General features: G+C 40.2%; 1 long non-coding RNA gene across 1 annotated transcript in view; it reads right to left on the bottom strand.

Moving 5' to 3' along the window:
• LOC106917014 (uncharacterized) overlaps nt 1–23,814 on the bottom strand; it is a 33,090-nt gene extending 9,276 nt beyond the window's left edge. The window contains exons 1-3 of the long non-coding RNA XR_001418112.2: nt 23,724–23,814; nt 18,847–18,977; nt 3,715–3,843 (exon numbers count right to left, since the gene is read on the bottom strand). This is a non-coding gene — a long non-coding RNA (uncharacterized LOC106917014). The remainder of the gene's footprint in view (nt 1–3,714; nt 3,844–18,846; nt 18,978–23,723) is intronic.
• Nucleotides 23,815–24,148: the final 334 nt, after the last annotated feature.

The raw sequence follows: 24,148 nt of genomic DNA, 5'->3' as shown, positions 1-24,148 counted from the left end.
CAAGCATATTTAGAGTTGAGAGGAAGGAAAAAGTTCACCAGCAGCTACAATGACCCTGACCTGCTGAGCAGTAGAAGTGGACTGAAGCTGGATTTAGCGCATCGAGTCACAAAGAGACTGATTAAAGTGAGAAAAAGCGACATCCACAGACGGTCACAGCTTGATCTCTCAGGAGAGAAACAGAGCTTCAAGAGGCAGTTTGGACCTTTTGTAAATGCTCTTACAAACTTTGACTAAAACCAATGAAGAAGCAAATAATAGTTTTAAATACAGATAAAACACATGCAGCTGTTAGCTGTTTCTCTCTGTTTCCACCACCGAGTGAAACTAAAAGTACCCGTAGTATGATCTGAATCTATTTCGGTTAAAAACTGTTTATTCATATCAACCCCTCACAGAAAGATCCTTTTGTAGATATTTATCAAAAATCATCATCTGTCTGATGTTACAGGTCAGGTAACATTTGCGGCTCTAAAGTTTAATTTCACTGGCTTGAGGGCAGAAATAGCTCTTTGGATTGTAAAGGTTGCAGACCCCTGCTATGTTCACACAGTGAACTGTTACTGCTTTATTACTGCTCTTTCACAGAGCCTTCACAGCATTCCTTATTGCAAATAAACATCACTGAAGTAGCTGGAGTTAAAAAGTTGTCTGGAATGTAACATCAAAAGCTATCTGAAGTGAAATATTTCGCTTATTTGTTGTCTTTTTCCTTCTCTTTTTTCTTTCCTTCAATAAATGGTTCTGACATGAGATACACTTTGCAAACATCTGGGAGAAGTGATGTAAGAGTCTGGGAGACGGTGGGGCTGCAGATCAAACAGAGAGGGAGGGAAGAGGGGGATTTTCCTCCGTCTAATAAGCCAGAACCCTTCCACCTTCATTCATCCATCTTAAGGAAGCAGAGAGGGGAGACTGCCGGCTACAGACGGCCATGCTGATGGAGCTGAAGCTCTTCGTTAGCGCCCAGATCAGGTCAGATCCCGCTGGCTGCTTGTGGTCCGACTGGAGAAGGTCTAAGACTTCAGACAGAAAGGGACGCCTCAGTCTGACTGAAAGTCACCTAAATGGTTTGCTTCAGACTGCTTCTACTGAAGTCCTTCTAACAAAAGCTGTATTAGTTTTCCCATTTTACACAAACAAAATCTGTACATGTAAAGAAAACTGTGAATTAAAGTGACAACTCTGTGTTTTGGTATTAGAATTGCTCATGGAAACCTTAAAGTGTTTCAATCAACCCATAAGAATCCAACAAAGGCGCTACAAGACAAAAAAATAAAAAGAAAAAAAGAAGTGTCTGTATTTCCAGAAGTTATTCCTCCTCTCTTTGCCCAAATGTTTGTTCGTTCCTTCGTTCCATCCATCCATCCATCCATCCATCCATCCATCCATCCATCCATCCATCCAGCCATCCAGCCATCCATCCATCCATCCATCCATCCATCCATCCATCCATCCATCCATCCGTCCATCCATCCATCCATCCATCCATCCGTCCTTCTCTCTCTCTCTCCCTCCGGATGTAAAAACTAATTTTACCTGGCGATGCTGGTATTAGCTGATTCTGATTTCTCTTTGAGAACTACGATATAAACAGATATAAGAAAAGCATTCCAGATTTTTTTCTCATGTGAGCAGTCGTCACATCAGTATTAGCATTAGTAGCAAAGGCTAGCTAACGCCGTGTTACAGAGCAGTGGCAGTGAAACCTTGGAGGAAGGTAAATTTACTTTAGCATGTTATGTTAGCATAGTGCACAGCACAGCTGACAGAAAAAAACCCACCGTCTCCATGTGCGTTGCCCAAACTTAACCTTATTTTAAAAGGTTAAACTTTCCACATTCAGAGATCCATGACAGACTTTTGAAGCCTTCATGTTATCTGCTGAAGTTTTCCACTCCTGCAGCCTGAATGAACCATAAACATGGAATAGAAAATACATTTTATTTTTAATATCTTCTTTCATCTCCATACTTCACTGATACTAACTTTCCATATTCTTCCCACAGTGATAACTTCCACACTAAGGAGTGCAGCAGTCTGAGACTTTATTCAGTACGTGGCATCCCCAATTAGAAAAAGATTGGATTTTTTTTTTACATTTTCTAGTTGTCACCTCTGCCTGGTTCCTGTCTACACAGTGACTTACTCTGATTTTATTTCTGAATCTTTCTTCATGAACCTGAACCCTGATTAATGCCTCAGGGATTCTGGATCTCTTCTGGCTTATTTGCTGCTGACCTGTACTCTTCACCTGACCACTGAGCTTTGGGTGAGACAGTCATCACTCACTCCCCCATGGTGAAACCTGACCACTGGATTAGTGTGTGTAATCCAATTTACCCTGATAGCTGAACTTCCACTCTCCGTTCGTCTTCATCCCCAGATTCCCAGAGGATTCATCGCTATGATCCTGCAGTGAAACAATCCCAAGTAAAAGGACACACTCCACCCTCAACTGTTACACCTCGAAGAACTTAAGTTCACAGAGATCCATGTTGCTGAAGAGGATCTCCTTGGACCACCTCTTCCAGGCAACACATTACATCCTGTTTACATTTTACTTCCTGTTTGTCCTCACTTCCGCTCCGCTTCCTGTCTGCATCAAAGTGTGAACTGAAAGCTGATCCTTAAATGAGTCTGCCAATCATCTCACATTGTTTCCTCAGGTGTGGACAGAGTTCAGGGTCCAAGTCCTGTTTGATTAACTTCCAACATGCAGGTTTTTGGACCATGGGTCCCAAAGAGTGACATGTGCAAGAGGAGAACATGTAAACTCTGTGAAGAATCCAGAACCTTCCTGCTACAAACTGTACCACCGTTTAGGGAGGAAAAAAATCAGCACAAAGTATTTTAAATATAGTTCCTGTGATTTGTTGTAATCATTAGAGCATGTCACATGCACTTTTCAAAGGCTTTTTCTTTCCAGGGTAAGAAGAATGCCAAAGGAAATTTGGTCTCCCTGAAGTTCAGAGCTGTCATCCACTTTGGAACAAGAAATGCATTTAAAAAGGGGGTCAGAACTACTGAGCAGCCAAAATCTCACATAAAGTCCAAATGGGAAAACATGCTGCTTTGAAAACTGCAACAATTGGTCTCCTCTGTTCCCAAACCCTTATAAAGTGTTGCTAAAAGCAAGGCTGATGCAACAAGGTGGTAAACACGCTGCTGTCCAGAGATGTTAAGAGTACTGCTGGAATTAAAGCCAAACAGAACCTGGAAAGAAAGTCTCAAGTCTTTAGATTGTAAAATAATAAATACGATTAATTCTGTCTAAAGAGCAGGAGTCTTTCATTTTTTACTTAACTGAGAATCCTGGAGGATTTTGAGTTTAGTGGTAATCTGTTCTAATGTTCTTATTTTTCAAAAGGCTCCGGTGAGGAAAACAATTATGGCCACACTAGTGCAACCCTACTGCACAGCTGTGCAGGACCGTAAGCAGCTGGTGAGGAAGGATCGACCCAGGACCACACAAGAATGAAAAGAGAGCGGTCAGCGTTGAATATGGCAGGCGAGGGAGACGAGGAATTAGTCTCACCATTTATGGGAATCAAACAGATCTACAGGAGAGGTAAGTCCTTGTGTGAATTAGTTTTTAATCTTCACTGAGGTTGGGCAGGGAGGGGTGAGCGGTTCGGATAGTGATTCTTGAAACGCATTGGAGGGTGGACAAGCAGCTGGAGGCTGACGATGTGACCAGGTAGGTGTTCTTACCGGAGCAATCCGAGGAACGGCGAAGGTGAGAAGCAGAGAGAGGCCGTCAGAGCTGTGAGAGGCAAGGTGAGGCCGAGGTCCAGGCATCTAGAAAGGAGTCGTCCACAGAGGGTCCAACTGTGAGGGGTACTGGAGGAGATGAGGGTAAACAACAGTTTACTGCAGGCATGATCACTTATCTTCATCTCAGTACAAATCTGCTCTTCTGTTTTCATATACACCATAAAAATGGCTGGCTGACGCCGCTCCACAGAGTCAAAAAGGTTACCACTGTACTCCAGAGTACCTGGGCCTCCTCAGCAGGTAGCCTCCTCTGACGCTTCCCATAAAGAGCATCAGTGTTGAGAGTCCAGTCCACAACACTGGCAGTACCAGGTGAACTCCCAGGTACTGCTAAGCTTTGACGTTAGACGCTTACATAACCACAAGTCAAAACATGTTTTCATTTTTTTAAATCTAAATTTGAACCTTTTCAGGACTCAACAAGCAGAAAAATATTAAACTAACAAGACTGTCGACCATGCAAAGGAAGACAGATGAGAAAAGGGCAAAAAGTCAACTATCTCAGATCCACTGTAGCGTCTACGGATGTCTGCAGTGGTTGTCTGAAAGGATGAAAGTCTGGAACTTTGAGAATAAAAAACATTTTTATGTCTTCAGGGTGCTTTACAGACCGGTTTGTTTTGTTTTAAGGGACAGTGTAAGTGTGGCACGTGGGTGCTGCTGGCATTTTATGACCGCACGAGTGGAACCTGAACTGTGTAACGCTCACTTTGGGGTAATCTACTTAGAGCTGAAGTGCTGGCAAATAACAAGAGCTTTCATGCAGGCTGTGGAAAACCTGCTGATGGGGATGCTCTCTGACAGGACGGAAAGTCAGAGCACGCTGGAAATTCAGCCACACCGGTTTACAAAACACCAGGATAGTAACGGGAGGAAGACAAAAGGATATTTTCCTCACATTGTATTGGACACCTGAAAGAAAATTTGTTAGATTCTCCAGAAAGGCTGCAGCTCTGCTCTCCTGCCGGAGGGTAATTGCTAAGTGAAGAATGAAATATGAGATGAGAGCCTGGGCTGACACTTGAAAAATTGGTTTGGAGGAGTTGAAAAGACTGGAATTATCTTTCTTTAAAAAAAGGCTTGAAATGTCAATATCTACACTTACTGTCAAAAAAACTGTTAAGCGCCCAGAAGAATAGTCTGATTTGGATTTAATTGGTGAGCATGCAGACCTGCAATAACCCTTCAATGTGCAATATCAAATGACTTTTCACCACCATGTCTGGATATGTATTCCACCAGAGACTGAAAGCGAATGTGTTCTGACATGCAAGTTTGGTGCTTTTTAATAATAAAAATACTTGATTGCATCCTGTACTCTCACACTGAGATAATGCAGTTTACTTTTTTCATCCAAAGATGACAAAGTAAAGAAAAATCTCAAGTCGGTGGAGCACAGAGCTCTTCTTGGCTGATCAGCTTTCATGATAAGCCGTTCCTTTAATGTAAAATCCCCTTCTTTTTGCTGTGTTTCCCCCCTACTGCCTCTTCAAGAACCAAGTCAGCCAACCTCGTCTGCACCAATCTCGTCTGAAGAAACGGTGAGACAGCTTCGAATTAAAGAGAAACAAAGCGAAAAATGGCTGGTGGTTACCCACGGCTCTGTCCAAGAGGGAACATGCTCCTAATGGAAATTACAACAAGGACATTCCTGCTGGCAGTTTATTTTCTCAGGAACATTTAGGAGGAACTTTAAGTGAAGCTGTATCAGTCAGTTGGAGTTAATAGTTTTATGAACATGACCTAAATTTATAATTAACAGGTTAAAACAACAGAGAGTTTCAGCAAGAGTTTCAGTAATGCTTTGTATTGTTTAATTGACTGTAAAGTGTCTCTAATCCACCTCAACAAATTACTGCCGATGCCTTAGTAATAAGGTGATTACAATAAAAGGCTAAGTTCACACAGCATGCAACCCAAATCTCTCTTCTTTTTTTGACCTGTGCAGCTATCCAACTTCTTCATGTCGGACTAAATGGCACAATTCTAATCATTTTACCCTCAAAAATGTTATTTGTCACTTCCATATATGCCACTAAATCAGATACATATCAAGTATTTTTGAAAGTGTCAGCAGTCTTGTTAAAAACAAGTCAAACTTATGAGATTTAAACTTAGGGGATGTTCTAAGAAGAATGTGCATCTATATCTGCTTGATATGATTTACATTCAGCTAGAAAGAAACCAGCAAAAGTAAATGCTCATGTTGCTAAAACTGATCACTGAGACCTTCATCATTCAGACCAGTGGCTCTGTTTTTTTAACAAAATTAAGAGGGTGTACTTACTTTTAATCGTAACACAGAATGTTAAATGTTGACAGTTAAACTGTGAAGAGAAACACAAACAAGAGCCAGGGATGACTTCTCAGGTTAAACATCCTGAAGATAAATCGGATCAATGCAAACAAAGATTTTTCACATGAAAACAGAGACAGGCTCATCCAGGATAAACAGAATCAAAGCCATCAGCAAATCAACAGTCAGAATTCAAATGACTTTATCTGCATTAGCATGAAAACGTTTGCAGGAGCAGCAATCTATAACAGTATCAGAGGACTGAGGTTGTTTTTAATCCAGCACAAGCATCAAAGAGATTAAGACTAAAAGGACAAGATTAATCGAAAAACATCAAGATCCATGTTCTATTTACATTTAGGGAAAAAATAAAGTTGATTAAATGCTGCAGCAGCTTCTGTTTTGCACGCTTTGTTAGCCTTGTCAGAAAGTTTTGCATTTAACTTGGATTTCACAGGAACAAATCGAGTCCCTGGCTCATGTAAAGGTGTGTCTAATAAAAGCAGTCCATGAGTTGAATGGATTCATCCAGTAAAGTGTCCAGAGCTTTTACTTATGCTTTTGAAAAGCTTTCAGACATTGATTATGTGTGCAGTCGGAATTATGTGTTCAGACAGAAATGACTGTTTACGAGGTTTCAGGTCTGTTGATTGTACATCAGCAATTTAAAGGTCTTGGAAGCGTCAAGTCTTCACACATCTTCCTGCACATCAGCTCTCTGAGTGATGCAGAGGTGATGAAGGACGCTTCGCAGTGGTCTCTGGTCCTGAGGTCAGCCTTGCTGCTGGTTTTATGTCCTGAGAGCCTCAGCAGATAACAGCAGAGCTGCAGTTTATCAGTAGCCCAGGGCTCCAGCAGCATGCTCAGGTTAAAGGATTGCTCCTGGCTTCCTCTGGTCCAGGTTCTGAGTGGACCCTGACCGGGCCTGAAGCACGCTGGGGTAAAGCTGAAGGGCAGACATACATTTAGTGCACCAGGAAAGTTAAGATCATAGAGGAGAGTGTGGTGAAAGAAACGGTGTAGCTTTGGATTCATCACCAAGTACAGAACTGCCTGTTATCCCAACTTGGAGCATTTCTACAACTTCATCTCTCTCACAGTAACAAATCCTAAGTTCCTCCAGGGCTCGAGATCCATCTCCTCAGTTTTACCCCAACCACCTCCACCTCCAAACTGAGGAGTTTAACCCTAACCACAAATAACCAGTTGACTGGTTGTCCTCCAGTATTTTCTAGATCCGTCATCCAGTCAAATCCCATGTTGCTCCACTGCAGTGATCATTTACTCCCTCTTGGTGACACAGTGCAGTGTGAATGCAGTTTTGGTCTCTAATTGAACTCAGTCTATCAGGTGTAAAAACTCCTCCCCCTTTGTGCTGGTGCTACACCAAGAACCACTGAAGGAAACATGAAAACCTCTGAAACAAACAACAATGGAGTGGAGATTTTAGCAGCTGTAAGATTTTTCTTTTGTCTTTGGTAAAAGAGCATTAGTCATGTTTCCCACTAGTTTTAGTTGTATTTACCCAGCATGCCCTGCGCTATAGCCCCCTTCCTGCTTTCGGAGCGCTCTCCAGTCCCCTTGGTATTCACATTAACATTAGAATTACACCAGAGCTCACTTTAACTGTACAGAGAATGAGGTTTGTAGGAGGACCAGAGTTGTTGTTTATTTTTGGTCCACATCAGAGATAGATTGCACATTCACACCTCCCCAAACAAACTAGAATTGAATGAAAGCAGACTAAGCAGGGCTGGTGGGAATGCACTGAGTTCATTACAGGATCAGTCTCAAGTGTCTCTGTTGTCTTCCAGTCCCACATCCTGAGATCCACAAGTTTCCAGAGACTTTTCCCTGCATGCAGCAAGCTTCAGTTCAGACTTCTGCTTCGTTGCCAGCCCGTTCCTCTGAATTTAACACATTTAGCTATACACAGAAAAATACTTTATGCAATTTCTTATAAAAGTAGATAAATAAGGCCCCTTCCTTAATCACTCAAAGTGAGAGCTTAAAAAAAACATTTATTAAAAGCCAAAACTTTTACTTCACAGGTCAAAGATGGCGCTGCAAGGAGTCTCAGTCCTTGGTGGGCTTTTTAATCCATGAGAAGCACAGGAGGTCTTGTTATTTATCATTTATCATACTGATTGCAGGTCTACCAGAAAGCTGTTTCAACATTAACTGTGGGTTCAAACTGCAGGAGGCTCAGAGTGTTCAGGTGGAGCCACTGCAGAGCCTCCAACTGAACTATCAACCCAAACTACCCCAAGATGACTCCAGTATTTTCATGCTGTGTGTCGGTAAGATCAGATACCGCAGCACTCACTGAAAGTTACCATGACTTGCCTCTTAAATGCTCTTTTTGTCTCGTAAAAAGGAAGAGACATACAAACAAACCAACTGGAGTTAATTACAAAAATGATGTATGTATTCAAGCTCATGTGGATTGAACATTTCACATGTTACGCACTTTGGGTAAAAGTGTAAAAACAGAAAGGCATTTCACTTACCCTCCTATCTGGACGGTGAAGTAAATCTGCAACAGCTGGTTTGTGTTTGGAGTATTAAGTTTGGCCATTTGGTCATTCAGTTTAGACTAAAACAACACAAAGTGACCATGTTGGCTCATTAACTGCAAGGTCATCTGCTGGAGCGTCAGACTGGTCTGGGAGTAAATGTTTGCACTCTTGTTAAACTTCAGTTTTCATAAAACATAATTTTTCTCTTAAGGATGGAGGCAAAATCGACCATCTGTCTGATTATACAAGCCCAGTAAAGTCGGGTAAAATAGGCTTTTTATTGTAGCCATTTCTGCTCTGTCACATGATTCAGTCATTTACCTTTAAAAACCTAAACCCCAGCTGTTAACATTAATGTTTACAGGTCGCATAATATGTGATTGTTGCTCCAAACAGGTTTTTTTATTTCCTGAGGCTGAGCTGATTAATCATTTTATATAAATAAAACCATCTGAACCATTGAACCATTGTCCCAACATATTTCCATCTTACTGTTAGAATGTTATCAGAAATCAGACAATTTTTCTCCTTTGTTATTGGATGTTAGAAGTCATGTGACTCTGCTGCACACATAAGAACCAGCTCTCGTGACTGATGGTACAAAAGTATTTTATATCACTTTTTGTACAAAGAAATGCATTAAAATGGATTAAAATTTATATTTTTCAAGACGACTGAGTTGTATATTAATGAAGAATTATCCTCCAGAGATCCTTATTTATGCTCAGTGTTAACATCTTGTTGAGAATAAACTGGCTGACAAGAAAAAGAATCAGTTCATACGTCCATTAAGATTATACACCACTTGGACATAATTTCTTTCTTAAGCAGACTAATTATGGGCATAAGTGATGGGTGAGTGTTACCAGGCGGTTACTGGAGCAAATGACGGAAGGATTCCTTACAGATTAATTAGGTTCCAGCAGTTAATGTAATTTGATAGAAGTTGTTGAGCTTCAGAGATCTGTTTATCTGAAAACACATGACAAAACTACATCTCTCCATTACAGGGATCGGTTGTACATGGACTGTCTCTCCATCCCTCCTCACCAAGTTGCACACAATTTCAAAAAAATGAATTATTGTTCATTCGGTGCACATGTTTTGTTGTATGATGTGAAACAGAACAACGTTTGGTTTTAAAAGCTAAAGCCTGGGGAATCCATGGTTTATATTTAAAAATCCCTTTATGAAGATTTGCCTCTCTTCGTCTCTGTCGCAGAACATTTAGTTATTATTTAATAAATTGACATATGAGGCACTGCAATCATCACTTAAGATAATCTGTGGATGTAACCACAGATTAATCATAAATTATGTTCTGGGTCAAACATGAATGTCAGGCGATCACCATGCCTCAACAGTAAAAATCTTTTTTTCACCTTAACAAGGTCAGCTTTGTCCCTTTCCATTGTTCTACATAACAGCATTAAGGTTGCATCACAAGTGAATCTCTTCATATTCCTTTCCTAAACAGAGAACTGGCTTTTTAAATGTCACTTGATATTTGCTAATGTGGCTTATACTTGAAAAACCATCCGTGTGTAAATGATAATGCATGTGATTAAGTCTGAACAGCTGTAAATGATTTGACTCTGCTTTGAATTCTAATGATGTAGATGTTTGTCACAGAACCAGCTTCTTATGTTTCTGCCTGCAGGGAGAGAAAATGCTGCATTATTTCGGTTTGGATTAAACACTTTGTTTCTCTCTGTGTGACTTCTATCTATATGCTGGATGATGTTTTATTTTGCTTCATTATATACAAAGGCATTGAGTGTAGATGAGATAATTACTAAAAGAGGACACAGAGTATTTATTATCTTATGATAACAAGAGGCAGAAAAAGAGATAGTTATGCCAGTGATGATAATTTAGGGTTAACAATGTTCATTTGTCCCAAAACAGTCTCTTTGATTAATCCAGTCTTGTTTCTGTTGTACTTTAGTTTAGACCTTTCTTAGTCATTCTACGTCATTATGTTTAAATATTTATTGTGTCTAGTTATTCTTTGTTACTCTAGTCTAGCTGTTTCTTATGTCTAGTCATTTTTTAGTGTCAGACTCATTTCCTTTGCACCCTGTGTCACTTTCTTTCTCTGTCTTCAGTCTGCCTGCTGCTCTCCCCAATCACACCTGCAAACCAGTAACTAACCAGCCCAGATTCTTTGTTCCAGCATTCACTCTCCCAGTACTTATGCACTTCTTCTCCTCTCGCTCCTGGCTGGTTCCTCCCATTTAAACCTGTTACTTCCCTGTTTCTCTCTGCTGGCTTTTTGTTCTACTCTGGCTCCTCACATTCCTTGCAATTTTTGTATATTTTGCTCTTCAGTTTTATTAAAACTCCAAATGTATTCACCATCTCTGCCTCACTGCATTCGGGTCTTAAATCAGCACAACCTAACAGGCCCTGGGGTGGGAACCAAAGAAGATGACATGTTTGCATGTGAGTGTGGTAATATGACGCGTTGCTATGGATGCAGGTTTGTATGTCTAAGATACATTAAAGTTGGGGTTGTGGCTGGACTGTGCAACACTTAACTCCCTGCTCTGCTTCACCAGTCCCACTGTACCACACCTTACTGATGTGTGGTGGTGTACACGTTAAGGAGGATGGGATACATTAAATTATTTTAATTTACAATGAAACATCTCGATTCACATTTTGGCTATTTGTTCCTCCGCGTCGCGCCCCCCAGCGTCCCTCCTGTTTAGATGTTGGCATTCTAGAAATTCTAACTGCCAAAACCAAGATGAAAAAGTGTCTGGTTTTATCCCAAATTATTAGTATGCATAAAAATGAAAAAGATCTGGAATTTTTGTAATGAAAATTTTGGAGTGGGTGGAGAGAAAAATCAAGATATTTCAATCAGGGAAGAGGGCTGACACTCGATCCAAACTAACCTAATTAATTTCCTCTTTTACTGTGCTGCTCGTCGAGCACTTTTTGATTAGCTTTTTAATGTGTTTTGTTTTGTCAACTGCTAATGGCTTAGGGCCCGCTCTCCTCATGGGGAATCACAGCCTCTCACAGAGCCCCAGCCCCGGCGGAGCTCTGCCACTCACTAATTATTTCATGCTGCTGCTGCCTGAGCTTCTTTTGATAGAAATCATATTTATTCCTTCCACATTTTCTCTCTCAGTGGTGGTGGTTTTCTCTCACCCGCCGTAGATAAATGAATGATGGATGTATACAGTAAGCACTGAACTTCCATTCACATGCTTTCTGCTAATGCAGCCAACAGCACAGTGTCACTCCATCTGGACTGAAACTAATTTTACTGGTTGGTGGCACTTTTCTATGATGTGCTCAGTCGGACACATCATAATTACTTTTTCATAATCATAGCCTGCTGTTTGACAGCCAGAACATGAGAAACATAAAAATATATATTTTTTATTTAAATCAAAGAGGAAATGCAAAATGAGCCCTTCAAAATACTGGTTCCTGCGCCCTGTGGCGTTGAGTCAGCCAGCCATGAACATCAGCACTCCGCCCCGACAAACCCATCTGTTCAGACCATCAGAACCAGGAACCAGAACTGGCTCCAGTCAGCAGGGAACATTTGGGCCAACACTCTTCAGTCTGGCTATGAGATCCCTTAGGTTGCAGGAACGCACGCTCACACACACACACACACAAACACGCAGTTTCAAGGGAAGGAGGTTCATGAAGAGGACAGTGTAAGTTCAGTGGCGTTCATGGGTAAACAAGCACATTTTTTGTTAAGGCAGTAAAATAAAAGCAACAAGCTTGATCACATGCTGAACATCTAGAAATCTTCTGAGTTTTCCTAAACAGAGACACTTTAAACTGCTCTGAATAATGAATTGCGCATACTGTACTGTTGATAAGTGGAATAACTTGGAATGTGTGTGTGATTGAATTGATTTTTGTAAAGTGCCTCCAGATGGCACTTAATAAACTGAACTGAAAGAGAGACACTCATGCCAATCTAAGGCTGATTTCTGTCTCTATTGTTTAATTTGAAGTTACCAAACCAAAATGTCAACCTACCCGGTATCTATGTTCTATACATTATGAGTTCTTGCATGGCTGTGTGGTTCTGGTTCTTGTCTCCAGGGAACAATTGGCAGGGCATGGGGGACACTGGACAGTTTGCCAGGACAACACAGAGACACAAAGGACAAAGAAGCCAATCCTGAACACCAAACAGCTGATTTCAGAAAACAGCCTGTAGACTGACTGGAGATTCGGGTCGGGTTTTGTCTGTGAATTAAACCACTACACAACAATAAAGCTACATTCAAATGACCAGAATTGTTTAAGAAATTTCTGAATAAGATTGTGCCAACATATTTTAATGAAACATGTTAAGATCACCTTGAAGTTTGTTCCCAATGCAAGTTGAACTCCACCAGCTTTGGTCTGTTGTGGTCAGGAAAGACCTGAGCCAAAAAGCAAAGTTTCTCCATTTACCAGTCTGTCTGCATTCTGACCCTTCCTTGTGGTCGTTAGATGCGGATCGAACCTGACAAAGTGAGCTTCCTCAGTAGGTGACTGATCTCAGCCTAAGAGACATTGTAAAAACTGTCACCAGAGCCTGAAATACAGGCATTTCCTGGGAAAGACTCCTGACCTGGGGAGAGCAGGCCACTGTTGTCCAGTTGACAACCATGTACAAGAAATCTAATTTTGCTTCTATCTTTTAATCACCCATTTTTTCTCCTCACTATCCATAATCACTATTACAAATTGTGGTTAATTTCAAACAGGTTTTCTTGCATATGGATGGAAACTGGCCAGTGCATAATGTGTTCTCTGGTCTCATGAACACAAACACTGAATCTTTTTTGAGTACCATTGCTGTAATCACTCACAAGAGAACCGAGGGTCATTAATGTACTGCTGAGAAATAACTCCTAACAAGAGCTCCATTTCCTCCAGCCTGAGGAATGTTTGCAGGGCCATTATAGCTTCCACTCAGTCCAAATAACTCCAGGATTGGACTGCCATCAGCATGTTCTGCACATTGTCTTTCCATCCTGTGATAATGAGATATTGATGACCTGAATACAGTTCTTCATCTACACCAGTTTTAGCTGCGCTGAGGTAGACTCCAGACTTTGTTTTGTAGTCTCAGTCTGGTGTTTGTTCTGGTTAATGTGAACATGTGTCCAGGTCTCGTGCCGGTTTTCCTAGAAGTTGATCGATTCATGAAACAGTTCTCATTCATCATTGATCTGCTCCAGCCTGGAGGTCTCTACGCGGATCTCTGTATCCGTTTCTGTTATTAAAATTCAGCCGGTTATCACATTCACATTGATTCTGGAGCGGTTAGTGGTCAATTGTATCATTTAGGAAATCTGGGAAGTCCTCTGATTCTTGTGAATTAATATTTTGGATTATTTTAGCCTACAGCTGATCCTCATGGCGCACTGCCCTGCATTTTCCAGATGTCTCTCTGCTTTAATGCTCCTGGTTCAGGAGATTACAGTTCAGCAAAGACCTGTTAATCAGCCATCAACTGAAATCAGCTGGGCTGAAACAAGGAAATGCTAATTATCTTTATTTACTCTTTTTATTAAAAAAGGCATGAGAAAAACTCAAGATTGTGAACATCCTCCACATAAACCATAAAACAACTCAGATCCCAGTAAAGTTTGGGTTCATTCCTGGAATTCTGGTATTTCTCTTGTATTCCAAGTACAGAATGAACTTTATCACGCTGTGAAGCACAAAATAAATGATCTTGATGGTTTAATGGTGGCAAGCATGTTGCCAGGAAGTCCTATAAAACCCTAACTCCTCCAAGTGGTGCAGAGACAAATGTGGTTCGGTTTGTTCCCTCTGCTGTTGTTAGTGACCTATAGGTGAGATCTAGGAGATCTATGGTCCCTGTCATACAAGGAGCAGCAAAACTTTATATTTTTTTAGTTTCAAATTGTTGCACTGGTTAATTCACTGGTAATAATGTATAAGACAGTATTTTGTCACCTGCTTTTCTTTACACAAATTTAAAAGAAACAGTAAATGGCTACCAGTCTAAATTTGAATTGCCTTTCTTTTACTATTTAGTATTTACCCAGCAGCTCCGATCCCAGTCAGGCACCAGTCAAAAGAACAGCACCAGGCTGGTTTAGATGTTAATAATTAATTATTATTATTATTATTAAGGCTTGGATGAATAAATAAAGTTGTTGTTTTTTTTATTCAGTTGAAAAGTAAGGATCCATTTGTTTTTCTGTCCCCAACAGGGTTCAATAATTGTATACAATTTCACCAGGCATTGCATAAAACGCGACACTGTATTTACCTTTTACTGCTTGGCCATTGCATTTATCAGGAGATCGATCTATTAGGTTGCATCAGGACAGGACACGCTGCCATTCATTAATTACTGAGTGACAACGCAGTGGAAAAAATATGGCAAAGTTGCAGCACTTGTCAGGCGAAGAGGCTTCAGGAAAGAAAATGAAGGCTCAAGCTTTAGTCTTCTTTCTAAACTCTGACATCAAACAAAAGGTAAGACTGAAGGGAATCAAAAGGAGGCTTTGATTTAGACGGAATCAGAACTCCTCTGTGAAATAGCATTTTGTCATATAAAAGCTTTTCACAGTCGAACCTTTCTGTGTCAGGGGCTGATGTCGAGTGTTAAAACTAGCAGCATCAATCGGTGAGGCCCATTTGTTCTGGAACAGGGCTTTAATGGGGATGAGGCAAACAAACATTAGCAGTTAATGAGCTTGGCAGGGCAATAAAAATGACCTGAACGACACAGGATTTTATTCCGTAAAGTAACATCTTCACAGACTTGTATGAAGATTCTATTTTTTTCGTTGAGTTTCAGTTCTGGAGAATATTAGGTAAATTACAGATTTTTGATGGATTTAGAAAGTTGTTCTCTTTATTTCAGCCTCTTAAGCTCAAGGGATAACCTTCAACAGACATTTATCAGTTTCATAAAATATTAGACAGCAGGAAAAATTGATTTTTACATGTAGGCAATGGAGACAGCTGTGAAGATGAAAGAATTAATGAAACCTAAATCTATTTTGAATTTTGGAGACTAGATGAATGCAAAAGCTCCAGAGGTGTTTTAAAATGACATGCCATATTAGACCTCTGAACTACACACATCAGATATGTTCCTCTTCATTTGCACTGCTAGTTATCTGTTTGGTGGCCAATGTTAAAGACCAGTTAAACAACAGGGCCATCAAAAGCAGCTGAACCACCACAGATTTATTCTGCTTTTGCTCTACACTTAAATATTGAAGCACCAAATTGCTGCTTTGTGCAGCATTTCAACCAACTGTACAGTCTCTACGTAGTTTGTGCTTTTAGGACAAGAAAAAAAACCAAGACTTTACTTTTCTTTAAAGATATTGTTAAGCAGTGGTGACATCAATAACTAAAAGCTTAGTTGTACTAACTCTAAAGCATTTAGCTTTAGGGTTAGTAAACATTAGTTCTGATAATGTTGCTCGAATGTAATTAGCAGAAGCTAATGCTAAAGCTCTAAACCAAATTTAAATTTTATCTACGTTGAAAGACTACAACCCTCAAGCGCCAATTAAATTTTTAAATTATTTAAATGCTGTATAATGCTAGGGCTGAAACGATTCCTCGAATGGTTCGAGTACCTCGATTACTAAAATTCCTCGAGGAAAATTTACCTGCCTCGAAGCTTCGTTAATTTATGTTTTATTAGTTAGCGCACCGTGTTCCGGCCGGGACTTAATTTGCGTTGCGCGGAGCTCTCACTTCCGCCTCTGAGTTGTTGACAAAAGCTAAGTCTCAGCGGCATAAAGTCCAATCTTCAAGATTGGCCCGTGGGGATTTTATTGATTGATGATAATGCCCGACTTTTTATCGTTTTTGGGGAACCAATAAGCATCCTTAAAATGACTGGGGGAATGCCTGGAGTACGGCAGCATTTCTCCTCCGGGGCTGCTGGTTGAAAGCGAACGGCGGGAAGAGCGCTGAGGTGAGCGGATAGCCTGAACAGGGCGGGCGGCTGAGTAGCTGATGCTTACCGTGTAAATGTAGCTTTACCGACGAACCGCACAATAAATTTCATATCCCGGTCTGAAGAAACGGGTGGCAGAGCGCATCGTACATGGCTGGTAGATGAGTTTCTGAGTGTGACCAGTGAAGGTGTCGTAAATATCCCGTATTGCTTCTAGGGCTGTTGTAAACGAATATTTTAGTAATCGAGTAATCTATCGATTATTCTTACGATTAATCGAGTAATCGGATAAAAAAAAATTATAAAATGAAATATTGGTAAATCTGGCATAATATCGGTGTTACTATCAGATATCAATATCAGTCCAATTTTTCATATTTGAGCATCCCCAACAGTTGCTTTTTTGTAGTTTAGAAAACTAACCTGTAACAATAATAGCTCACTTTCTAAGTTAACCAAAAGAAAAGTTATAGAAAAATCTGAAATTATATTGAATTTAATAACAAAGAGGCAGGCTCACAAATATGCTTATAAAAATGTCTACAATCCAGCTTTTAGTTTATGTATTCATCTTCAGTGAGTTTAATAGATTAATTAAACTCACCTTGCCACCTAACCTGTCACGCTTTGGGTTTGAAAATACGGGAAATGCCGCCTGGAGTGGGAGGAGAGGGCGAATGAACGAACATGGGGTGGAGGGGAGGAAATAGACCAGCGGACTGACGAACCGTTAGACCGGGGGACGAACACGGGGGGAAGCAATACGGGATATTTACGACACCTTCACTGGTCACACTCAGAAACTCATCTACCAGCCATGTACGATGCGCTCCGCCACCCGTTTCTTCAGACCGGGATATGAAATTTATTGTGCGGTTCGTCGGTAAAGCTACATTTACACGGTAAGCATCAGCTACTCAGCCGCCCGCCCTGCTCAGTCTACCGCTCACCTCAGCGCTCTTCCCGCCGTTCGCTTTCAACCAGCAGCCCCGGAGGAGAAATGCTGCCGTACTCCAGGCATTTCCCCAGTCATTTTAAGGTCGGGCATTATCATCAATAAATAAAATCCCCACGGGCCAATCTTGAAGATTGGACTTTATGCCGCTGAGACTTAGCTTTTGTCAACAACTCAGAGGCGGAAGTGAGAGCTCCGCGCAACGCAAATGAAGTCCCGGCCGGAACACGGTGCGCTAACTAATAAAACATAAATTAACGAAGCTTCGAGGCAGGTAAATTTTCCTCGAGGAATTTTAGTAATCGAGGTACTTGAATCATTCGAGGAATCGTTTCAGCCCTAATTGCTTCCCCCCGTGTTCGTCCCCCGGTCTAACGGTTCGTCAGTCCGCTGGTCTATTTCCTCCCCTCCACCCCATCTTACGTTCGTTCATTCGCCCTCTCCTCCCACTCCAGGCGGCATTTCCCGTATTTTCAAACCCAAAGCGTGACAGGTTAGGTGGCAAGGTGAGTTTAATTAATCTATTAAACTCACTGAAGATGAATACATAAACTAAAAGCTGGATTGTAGACATTTTTTATAAGCATATTTGTGAGCCTGCCTCTTTGTTATTAAATTCAATATAATTTCAGATTTTTCTATAACTTTTCTTCTGGTTAACTTAGAAAGTGAGCTATTATTGTTACAGGTTAGTTTTCTAAACTACAAAAAAGCAACTGTTAGGGATGCTCAAATATGAAAAATTGGACTGATATTGATATCTGATAGTAACACCGGTATTATGCCAGATTTACCAATATTTCATTTTATAATTTTTTTTATCCGATTACTCGATTAATCGTAAGAATAATCGATAGATTACTCGATTACTAAAATATTCGTTTACAACAGCCCTATATAATGCCCTCAAATATTGTACTAAATGGTTCTCTATTGTGTTTTATTTTATTCCTGTACATTTCTTGTTTTAAATAAAGTTATTGGGAAAAAAAGGCGAGACTACACAAGGAGAGAAAGGATGACTATTCTCTACATCTATTTGTCCATCTAGTGGTGGCAGTAATGCATTGAAAGCAGTCTGGAAACAGCCATTAAATCAAAAGAAGAAGAGAGGGAAAGGAACTGATGCATAAACAGTCTACACTCACGTCAAAAGAGCATGAATATAAAAGTCTAACTATTTGAAGAATAGTCGATATCTAAACCTTTAACACCAAGTTTACAAAAAGCCAATTAAAATAGCTCTTTAGAAATCATAGAGAGAAAACTAAGTTAAGGGAAGATAAAGATGCACTAAATATTTTCAAAATTAGCACAAGTGCTAAACTTATCAAAGCAATAAGCATATTAGTGGGAGTGAACTCACCACTGTCGTTAAGGATGTAGAATCAGCTCCTGCCAATCTGTGATGGTGTGGGAAGCGGAGAGAAGACAGTGTTACATGAGTGGACTCGGACAAAATGAAGGGCACTTTGAGAAACTGGAAAGTTTGGGTCCCTGGGAAGTAAACACAGAGAAATGAGGGCAGTTTAAATTTTTGCACAATAATAATCCACTGTTTTGTCCTGGTTTGCTCACTGGAATCTGTTGTGCAACAACGTAGCAGTGACTCCAGTGATTTTAAACGTTAACCGGCTTATTCAGGTGATTAGGAAATAATCCAAATTTTCTTCATTAAACAGATCAAGGTTTCAAACAGTTTTTAGCCTGTGAAGCTTGCTCCTTGATTTGCTTTGAGTTTAGGAAAAATTAAAGGTTAACAGGAAATGCAGAAACAATAACAGTTTTGTAAAACTTTTGTTTTCTACTGGATTCTGTTCAAAGCAGTTAGGACCATAAAAAGTCCAGACAAACTAAGCCAGTAAACGCGCTCTGCTAGGTCAGTGCTGTGCATTCACTGAACCTTTAATAATTACAGTATTTTTAACAAACAGTTGCAGGTTGATGGAGCTGGAGCTCCTGACCTGAAGCACCACAAGCATCGTGTTGCTGTTTCGTGATGGACTGACCACATAATTGCTTAAATAAGCAGACACACAGACATGAGCTCCTAATAAAGAGCTTGTTGTGTCTGCTGATGCTCATCCTCCATGCGTGTGCACCGTCAGCCACGTCCATCAGCCCACACCTGACATTCCTACAACCGAGTTTTTAAAAGGCCTCCTTCTTATTTTTGCTGCTACTGTCAGATTTCTACCATGTTGACAGCGCTGGAGGGGAAGAGCAGCTTCAGGCCGAGGAGTGTTGACAGCCTTGGTGTAAGCCTAACTGCTCCCGCCGCTGTTGGTGGGCTTACAGGTGGGAGGTAAAGGCTGCTGTTAGGAGCTCAGGCCTATTTCAATTTGAATGAGATCAATGGAGCTCGAACACAGACTCTTCTCTGTTTTTTTAATACCTGTACTTCAGTCCAGCACCAAGCAAGATAAGAAAGCACACTCTCCCAAGCTTTGACAATCAAATTAGATTTCTGGGATGTATCACACCGCTCCCCGGGCATAGGTCTGCTAATCCAATCATGGAGTGCAAAGACTCTCTCCCCACTCCAAGATAACATGCACAAAATGAAATGTTTTATATGAGCCGGATGTCTGAATGAAGCAATCACACAAAGACTCCCTGATCCTGTTTGCTACAATCACTTCCCAGTTACACCATCTTTTTTTTTTTTTTTACAACTTTTCCTTTTCAATTGTGTCCAGGTAATAGTTTTTATTCATTATGGTGTTAAAAAAAAATCAAGGAACATGCAAAACATGAAAGAAATTGTGGGACAAGGTTGCTGAGCACTTGGCCAAAAGTTACTGAAAAGCAACGTTGTTACATTTGGAGCATAAAACATGTGCAGGTTAGAGAACATGTTAGAGAGGAGCTGACAGACAGGCGAAGAGGAGCAAAGAGGATTACAAAGATTAAATACCACTTCTTAAAATGCAGTTAACTCGGAGTCCTACAAAGGTATTTGAGAAAGTATTAGCTTACTGGTGTGCATACATCAATGTACATCTAAATAAATTAAAATTTGTGTTCCAATGAGTTTGTCAGATTACAAGTCACAATCTTTATGCAGGTATCAAACATACTTTTCATTAAATCCACATTTCTGTTTTAAGATTAGTTTTCATTGGTTTGATGTAATATTAGAATATCTTAAATATTGTGTTTTCATTAGCTGTCAACAGAAAATCATATTAACAATAAGGGTTTGAAAACATTAGTTCACTATGAGCATTTAAAACATATTCTACTTTATTGAGATCCATCTGCTCGTAGTATTCCAGCTTCATTATTCATATTTAACTCGCAAAATATAAAATGTTCAGGATATATTTTACATTAAAGGTATGATGGATTATGTTCATGCATTTGGCAGAAGCTTTTAACCAAGGCGACTTACACATGCGGACATAACGATACAGTTAAAAGCCAATACCTTTTTTGTGTGATAAAATCTGACATTTTCACTGGGACTTTTGAGAGCCACTGCAGCAGCAGTGAATGGAAGCAGCAGAAAGTCGCTCTTCCTACCCGTAATCAGCCTGAGTTTGAGATGTTTTAGCTACACTGAAGCAGCTGTCATATTCTTACTCTGAGGACTCTATTCCACCTTCTAAAAGACGTCAGCTCAAACTAATGAGACACCACCGTCTCCTCCACTCTCCAGCTGCATGCACGCAGACTTGGCAGATTTTTTACACTGGATGCCCTTCCTGATTCAACCCCCATGATCATCTCTGGGAAGGAACCGCATACTTGTGGAGTAAGAAGGTGAAGGTAAAATACTGACAACACTGTAAACACACTCCATCTCATTTGGCTCACACACAGAGAAAAAAAAAATCATCTATTGCACCCAATTACTGCTTTTACTTAAAAAAAATACAAAAATCTCACGTACATTTTCTGCATGTGTCTAGGCATCAATCCACCATATTCCCATAAAGTCTTTCAAGAAATGGGTTTCTGGTTCTACAATCTGACATTTAAGGTTTAACCAAAGAGGCCAACTCTTCTGAATCCCAAGCAAATCAATTTTTGATATTTTCTCAGGTTCATGGAGCTGAATAAGGTTCTTAGCACGTATTTTTCTTTTTAATTCAAAGGAGATCAATAAAAAGCGCTATGAAGCACTTGTCCAGTTGCTTTGACAAAACAAAAGGACTTCAGAAGTGGTCTAACTTCTCGCCATGCAGCTGACTGCCCCGTGCAATAAAGAAGCAGGAATTAATTCTGCTAAGAGATGATTGATTAAAGGACGAACACTGGATTAAAATCAATAGCTGCACTGCAGTGCTCAAGTTGAATTTTATTGTTTTAACTATGTTCACTGCCCCCCAGCTACAGTTTGGGATTGATTTATCGAGTAGCCTTTTGTGCACTGAAGGCAGATTTTTAAGCAAAGGAAATATTCATGAACGTTTCTCAGGCGGCTCGTCTGAGGTAAAGAAACAATAAGAAAACTACTACTGGTTGCTGAGTCCTGCGCGGCGCTTTATGACAGCATCCGTTGTGGCAGCTCAGAGTTGTAGGAGATGTTTTTCACCACCCTCAGCACGGCATCGCTTTAATGGCCAACATGGGAATACCGCCAGCCGGTTTAAAAGTTCAGACTGAAATACGGAGTTGTAATTTTTTTTTTCTCTTTTTTAACTTGAGTCAAAAGTGACACTTTAAAAACAAGTAGAAGTTTGCATGATAATGTGGCGTGACATAAGCAGGAGGCAGAATGTGAGGAGCAGACAGAGTTAAGAATCAAAGGGAAAGTTTGGCAGGAAGCGGAGGAGAACGTCGACTTTTGATACCACATCTGGAGAAGTGAAGCGAAACAGGAGAAAAATACAGCACTGAGATGGTATTCCTAACAAAGAAAGAGAAGCTCTGCTCAGGTAGCGCCGCGGTAAAAATAGGGGGGGGAGAAAACACACTTTGAGGTTTTTTCCTCCCCTGAAAGCTGCAGAGATGAGTGCAGCATCGGAAAAAGTTCATTGTATTGTTTTTCTTTTATTGTGCCACACAATGACAGAGGATAAAACTGATGAAGCACAGTAACACTGGTCCTGTATGTAATTAGTGCGTATTGACAGCTGTACAGCGGCCATTAGAAGCTGTAGAGCAGCTCTGTGTCACCAGGAATTAATGCTCAGGGCTGTAAAGCTGCCTGTTACTGCCATGCTTTACTACAAAGCCTTACTGCAGGCGGCTGCCTGGCCGAGCGACACTTCATAGTGATCTGCTTCCTACATGAAACAATGCCTTCCAGAAACGGATACAAACACTCAGAATTAAGCATCTGTGTTCAGACGCAGACCAGCTGAACGTGGAGTCCTCAGAAAAGGAGAGATAACAGCAACAGTAGCTGTGTTTCCATTGGCCATAGGATGCGCAAATTGAAATTACAATATAAATGCTAAAAGCAGAAAGAACAGGAGCTTCTTAAAGAGACAGAGGCCACATTGAGGCATCAAATTGTGACATTTGAAATCACAATTTTTATAACAACTGAAGGTAACATAGTTACTTGATTGTGCTACAAAATGCCATTATGTGTCTGTAAGTCCATAATACCTTTAATCATGTGTTACCGGCTGAAGCTAATGTGGTAATTCTGTTCAATATGTAAAGTTGTGATATGGAAAATATAAGACACACACAATCAACTTCCATCTTACATTTTTCTATGAAAATAAAAATACATAACTTTGCTTTTAACTATTTTATTAGCTTTTACAACTTTATTGAATATGTCAGCATTTTAGCTTTTAATTGTAGTCATTGTTTTCACAGAACAACAATATTTTATCTCTTTCACAAAACATAACTACAAAACTGAAAATGGTGAAATGCTCCTTTAATGCTGTATCTTCACTAAGCTTCACACACAGGAAGCCATTACTTGCTCACCAAATGTCATGAAATTATGTTTTTTTTTTTCAATAACTCATAAAGAAATGTTCATTTTACAAACAACCACACAAAGGACCAAAATTAAAGTCTTTTGTGTGAGAACTGTTTCGAAAAGTGCAAAATACAATAAGTTCAAAGTGAATTCAGAGATCCTTCAGCTTTTTCTCAGCTAGCTTAGCACACATGCGGAAAGTCCGTTAGCATTAGCATTAATTAGCCTCCAGAAATATGCCCCCTTTTCTCCACAGTACCAATCACAAAATGCATAAAATGACTCACAAGTTGACTCTTCAACTCTTAAAGGACACCAACACATATGCATCAAAATACAGTTTTACTAACCTGTGACTTAGAAAAGATCAGACACACACTGAACCTCCATTAGCATCTAACAGGAAGGTTTATTCTTCTTCTGTATGCCCAACCTTCTCTATGATACCAATACGACAGGCGCTCCTAGTGGTTGTATGTAGAATCGCACCGAATAAGTAAACACTAAAGAAGTTATAACAAAGAAAGGAGGATAGAAAAATAAAAATAATGTTGGGCTACCTGTTAACAGGTGCCACCTGTCAGAGATGACTCTTTTAAATCTGGTGTTGTCCTACAACCTAAACATCTGCACTGTGAAAGTCAGACAAACTCTTCTCTCTGATCATTTGCTTGTATTGTTTACAACTGGGATGTCTAGGAGGAGGGAATGCTATGGATCTTGCAACATATAATGTGCAAGATCCAAACTATATTGAATATGTCAATATAGTTGA

The sequence above is a fragment of the Poecilia mexicana genome, unplaced genomic scaffold (assembly GCF_051168715.1).
Source record: "Poecilia mexicana isolate PSO_F unplaced genomic scaffold, ASM5116871v1 scaffold_1, whole genome shotgun sequence".
In the NCBI taxonomy this organism is placed as follows: domain Eukaryota; kingdom Metazoa; phylum Chordata; class Actinopteri; order Cyprinodontiformes; family Poeciliidae; genus Poecilia; species Poecilia mexicana.
The sequence above is the reverse complement of the archived record's forward strand: the minus strand, read 5'-3'. Positions and strand labels throughout refer to the sequence as shown.